Raw genomic sequence first — 6,850 nt, forward strand, 5'->3', positions numbered from 1 at the left:
TGAAAGGAGGCCTTGTCTAGTCATGTCTGGGTGTTGTGTTGCATCTTCCATTTTCCCACAATTGATCCAGCAGTACTCATTGGAATATCTAGTCACTTGGAAATGATTTTGTAGCCTTTTCATATTTTAAGCATGTCTATAACTCTATCTTTAATTTTCTTAGACATCTCTTTGGCCAGATGCACAGTATTACCAATATTTGAATGGGGGGGTCCTTTATTCAAAATAGATGACCTATTTTAATGATTCACAAGTAGAGACTAATTGAAATTCAATTGTTTGGTGAATATTTTATGTCTAAACTTTTAGTTCCCACAGCACATAGTTGCATACGTATGCAATAAACCTGTTCTATTTTTAAAAAAATCTGAGGACAAATAATGATTTATGAGTTTGAAGAATTACTTTAAGAACCTACTGGCTCACACAAATTTACTGTCTGGAACAATCTGTAAGTTATTTGTAATACAGACAAATCTATTGACCTTTTAGGGTGTTGAATAATATTGCTAGCCACTGTACAGTACATTGCACTCACTAAATCAAGTATGTTACATTTTTTAAATAACTTACATAAGAGCAGACTCCAAGAAACATTCCTTAGCTAAATCAATAATGCATATGGGGAAAATTATCTATCTGTGCCTGATAAAGGTAAATGCTGATAAATAAAAAGTCCAGATATTGATTAAGTATTATCCATTTTTTGCAATAGATGTAGGACATAAGCTTCAATAGGTTTCTAATAACAGATCTGGGAGGAGCTGTACAACTACTGTATATACTACAAACCATTTAATTGCCTCTCTCAGCGCTAACATATGTAAGAACATTTCTGTGCTGAAATACACTATAGCATGGATATTCAACATGCATCCCTAGAGCTGTTGTGGAACTACATGTCCCAGTGTGTTCTGCCACAGTTTAGGTACTAGGGAAGGCTAAAACTGTGATATAGCATACTTGGATTTGTAGTTCCACAACAGCTGGGGACTACTTGTTGAATATAGTATTAAAATTGTTCAAATTTATATTGCACATATATTTTAACCAGCACATATTCAGACCACCCACGTTAGTTTCAATGTTTCACTTTATTTCCCATAAAACCTAGATAGCTGTCATTTTATTTTGGTTTTTTTTAGAAAACACAGGGCAAAAGAAAAACCTTACACTCTCATCAGACTAGAATACATATTACATGATGTAATGATCATTTTCTACAAGAATACATTACTGTGGTTATCTTCCTTTAAAGTCCTTAAAGATTAGACTGCACCTAATTGTGTTAGTATTACCTGAAGCTTAAAGGTTAATTAATAAATTTGGACAATGAAAAAAAAAACAATATTCAGGCTTGCTGCTGGCCACAACCACCATATTACAGGTATTACAGTTCATTGCAATGACCAACTCACCATTGCTATGAACAGTTAAATTAATAAAGGATCCCTCAAAGGAAACTAGGCATGCTGTATGCGCCATGCATGCATAACTCACGCCCATTTTGCACATGCCAAGCATTATGAACAGAGAGGAAGAACAGGAGTGGAATGGGCTATTCTCATGTAGTCAAGGTGCAGTAAGAGTGTGTTCACACAAATGTGGCCCATGCAGACCAGCAGCTTTGTGCATGTACAACTCTTAGTTGGGAGGTAGTCAGCATCCTTGCAGATGGGATGCCGATGGTCAAAGTACCGGCACTGGAATCCCGACAGTAGTCGGTATATCCCGGCTCCAGAATCCCTACTGTCTGCATTCCGAAGGTAAGTATCAGGAGTTAGGGGGAGGGTTAGGTTTAGGGTTAGAAACTAAGAGAAGAGGGTTAGGTTTAGTGTGTAGGGGGGGAGGTTAGGTTTAGGCACTAGGGGGGAGGTTAGGTTCAATCCCCGGGGAGGCAGGGATAAGGGTAAGGTTTAGGTTACTTATCTAATGGTGTCGGGATTCTAACTTTCAGGATGCGCTGTCAGTATTCTGACCGCTGGCATCCCGATCGCCGGGATCCCATATCCAATCCCTCTTAGTTGGCTTATCTTTTACCAGATGCAAGTACAACCTAGGACATACTCTTACCAGATCAAAAAAGATTAAGTACTAATATATAATTATTTACTATTTTATTAAAACAAAAATAAGAAAATATAAAAAATAAATGTATTAACAAAAAAATAAAAAATAAAAAATTGTAAATGTAAGCTACATTGTCCTGTATTTTTTTTTATTATTATTATTTTAAACAGAGAAATAATGGATGCAATTGCCAGCGATATTTATTGTAGAACTAATTATACTGTACAAATAATACATTGGCTTACACAGATTGGCTGAGGTCAGCAACCATTGCACTGCTGGTCACAATGATCATGTTGGTGATCCAAAGCAGCATCTACGTATGCTGCACTAAAATCACAGATGCATCCGGTAGGTGTCTATTTCTACAACGGTTGCCTAGAAACCCCCCTCACCAGCTCACACCATGACCACAGGAGCAATAGTATATAATACAATTATACTAGAGCAGAGCTGCATATTTTAAAGATCTCCTCAGTATCATAAATTAATTAATTAGCACCATCTACAATTTGTAAGCCAGTAATGAATACAGCTGTGCACCAACTAGAAGATTTGGAAAACATGTACAATTAGGGGTGCACTGCTATAGGCCATCTACAGGGTTAGTTATTAATACTACTTAACAAACATTATCCAGTGTATATGAAGACCAATGTGTACATATATCCCATGGTGGTGCTAGGTCATTCTGCCCCTTCCTCAGACTCACAGACTTGTTCTAATGCTCTGTAATGGTACCAATATCTGAAATAAAAACATTTAGCTCAGGCAGGATGAACCTACTGCCACATTTAATGGCTTTCCATGATTGCTGGCCCTGTTTATGTTGGAATTATGACATACACTTTGTATGAGGCAGACTATTGCTGTTTAATTGCTAATTATACCCTACTCATCTTTAGAATGTAAGCTCTTACGAGCAGGGCCCTCTACCCTCTTGTGCTTCTCCTTACTCTACTTTCATCTACGCCTTATTCCCCACTAGGGCACCTAACACTTGGTTACTTTGCTCTGTTGCTTATCTGGGTGTTATGGTCGCTAATATAGCAATGTATATTATCCTTGTCCTTGTCTTGTATTGTATTGTACTGTAAGTCACTGGACAACCTATTTGTTTTTGTGCTTTGTAAGTTGACGCAGAACACTTGTGGCACCATATAAATATATGATAATAATAATAAATAATAATAATATTCATCGACTGGCCATACTCATACTCAGAGCTCGAAGTGGGAATTTAGAGGTGGGGGTATGGAATTTTGAATCTTAACCCCCTCCCCCTCAAAGCTTTAGGGATTTGATATCAACAGGATATGTTGAACAAAGTTTGCTCACCTCTTTTATATCTTTCATGTGTCCCATCTGCTTTCTCTTATCTGTTTCCTTTGTCTGTCATTCTCCTCCTGTGTCCATATGTTCATCCTAGGTATCCCTCTTACTCCCTATATACTCTCCTTTTGTGTTTGATCACCTGCGTCTCTCTGTCCTTTACTTTCTCCCTACACCTCTCACTCCCTGATGCCCTTTTAGCCCCTGCTTCCATATCACCCCCTGCACCTATCCCCCTTCGGAAGTGGATAGATCCCCTTCAGTTTTTGTACCCTGACGTCACCAGCTACTGTCTAACGTCATTACCTACCATCCATGTGGGCATAGAAGGACTTTCCTTTCACCCTTAAAACTTTTCACTGCCTGCTACCCATCTCTCTGATTCCCTCTCTCTCTCACCCACTGCACCACTGCCTGTTTACCTGTGTCACCCCTGCCCCTCTCTCTAAACTCACTCTCACCCCCAACACTTCTCACTGCCTGCTTCCTCTCTCAACCCCTTCCCCTCTCTCTGATTCCCCCTACACAACTGCCTGATTATGTAATGTAAGCATTATTTATAGATCACTTCATTATTTATCTATTTAAGAAGGCATGCATCTTGCATGCATATTTTGGGAACAATTTATAATAATAGCATAAATATAATAATAATATATACTGAAACAAATGCACCCTTCTCAGTGACTCTGTGCAGCACATGGACTGGCACCAGTGAGCAGATTTGTACAAAATGCAATGTCCAAGTGCCATGTTGTTATTGCATGGCACATATGCCTCAGCCTAGATGCCTCAGCTACCCCAGCCCATGTATCCAGACAGTGTCACACTGCTTCTCCCCAGGCAAAATAGGACCAGCCTGCACACGAGTCCTAGTCATCTGCAGTCTGCCCTGCTCTGCATACAAAGGCAAGTTAGTCTACTCTTTACTCACTCGGGTAAGAAGAAAGAAAGTTTTCATGCAGGAGGCCAGGAGCTGGTGGCTGTTCGTGGTCTCAGAAGGCACCTTCTCATTGGCTGATGGGCCGCAAGCCATGATAGGCTGGCAGCCTGTGCCAAATACAAAGAACCAACCCTTTTTATTCGCAGCCGGTCTGCGAGCCAGGATTGGCTGGCGGCCGGTGCTAACTGCATAGCTCATGTCTCCAGGCTAGCGCCGCTGCAGTGCCGATGTGAATGAGATGTGTCCCCAGCGGGACACACCTCTATGCAATGCTGCTACTGTTCCAGCGCTGGGATCCCATATGCGATCCCAGCGCTGGTACATTCTCTAATGTAGCAAAGATGAAGTGGTGGCGGTATGTCATACCGCCGTATACCACCCCACTTCGAGCACTGCTCATGCTAAAATCAAACACTTGTTAACCCACTCTAGAAAACTTGCCTTTGACCCTGGCTGCATTTGCATTTTAGCTGGAAAGTATTGCACAGTCGATTTTCTTTGGCTGTGCAATACCATCCACATTGAAATCAGGCCCAGAGTCCTTTATTTGTGCCAATGGGGGATATATATAATTTTTTGAAAAAAATTCCTGTAATTTTTCGACAGACATCGAGTGTTTTTTCTTAGCTTTTTCGCCATATGTATGAAAATTTTTCTACAGTTAAAGCAGAATCGATAATCTACCTGAAATCTGAAGTTCTACGGTAATGTGAAAAAGAAATGCGTAGTAGTTTTTTTCATTTTTGGAAAATAATAGCAACTGCACATGCTCGGTCATAGATTCATGCGTGGTGCACGTAGGCTATGAAGACCATTTCGAGCGTGGGTGACGAGCTGACAAGACGTTTTGCTCCCTCATGAAGTATGGCATCAAAAGAAAGTGAAGGATATACATAGGCTCCGTTTTTTTATATTTTGGTGGGGGGAATTTGCTTTTAGGCTCTGGCATTCAATTTTTTTAGTAGGCTGTTTATTTTTTAGCAGTGGGTGTTATTTCATTGCTTTTTTGAAGAAGGGTAAAAATAATTATAAAGTGTATAACTATACACACCCATATATATATATATATATATATATATATATATATATACAGTATATAAATTAAAGAGTGGAGAAGAGAGCGCCTCCTAGTGCAATATTGTAAAATATATTTAACCACCACCAGGTGTAATCCCCTCTATGTGGATGGGGGTGTACCTTGAGAAGTGGAACCACCACTTTTTTTACAACACGATTAACCGTAATAGACCGCAATCTCAGGATCCTATGAACAATCCGATATCATAACATAACGGACTGAAGATGAATTCCCTGAGTTAAAATGACCAAAGGATTGTGCCTGACACCCTGCTGCTCCCTCCTGCAGTGGGGAGTGACTGACTGGACACGTATTTCACCACAAGAGAAACCGAAAGATTATATAAGAAAAGAGTGTTTTAAACCTCTAGGATCGGGGCCAGCATGTATGCAAATTACTTGTTGGAGTTAGCCTATGGCAAGCAGGGGCGGGTTTGTAACAGGAACATTATAAAATGGGCTAGAAGTGTTGGCCAAAGCCTCTTTGTTCCAGATTCTGGTCAGTAACAGGTGTCATAATACAGTGTGTGCTGATTGCATTAGTGCTGTTTATTGTTTTTTCTTTCATTTGCTTTCCCTCTTACTGCATATCTCTCTTCCTACTAAATATCTATCTCCCTATCTTCATATTCTTTCTTCACTTCTTTTTCTTTCTCTCACTTTCCTGGTCAATTTTGCTGTGAAGATTGTCCCTGTTGCTGGCCCTATCCCTCTTAATCATGCCCCGTCCCCGCCACTGCGTTCCCCCCCCTGCCCGCTTTATTCAGTCGGGCTGTGAGCAGAGCCCACGCCGGCGTCATGAAGCGGCCCCTGCTGAGGATGCAGCGGCTGCTGCTCCTGACGCCGGTCTGCAGCATACACGGGGCCCACATCAGCATAGGGGAACGGCCTCTGCCGCGGCCGCAGCAGATGCCGTTCCCAGTGCTACTGTCACTGGGGCCCGGCATCGCGGGTTGGCCCCTGCCGCAGATGCGGCGGGTGTTGCCCCTGATGCCACTGAGGTTAGGGAGCGGAGTTCACGCTGGCGTCCGGCTTTGCTGAGTCCAGGCCCGGCTGTGGCTCCCATTACTGATCTCGGGCAGGAGCGCACCATGTCACCTGCATGCGGTCAGGAGCGCATTGCGTTGGTTGCACGCGGGAGTGTGCTCCTGGCCAATAATGATAATATATCCTCCGGTAAAAGGAGGAGGCCCCGGCGGGGGCATAGAGCTCCATCTAGGGCTGGTCAGGCCACCACATTACCTAGTGCCCTTTCCGTTCCCCGCTCACATATTAGTGAGCGGGGGGCGGGGCTGAGTAGGGGGGGCATCTGTTTGGATGACAGTTTACCCCAGGCTTCTAGTATTAGTAGGGGAGCCCAAACCCAGTCAGCCCCTGCAGTTTTGAGTATTGCTGCCCCTCCCCCCATTGCTGTGCCTTATCAAATCT

This window comes from Taudactylus pleione, unplaced genomic scaffold, assembly GCF_031769625.1.
Source record: "Taudactylus pleione unplaced genomic scaffold, aTauple2 ptg000095l, whole genome shotgun sequence".
NCBI classification, from domain to species: Eukaryota; Metazoa; Chordata; class Amphibia; order Anura; family Myobatrachidae; genus Taudactylus; species Taudactylus pleione.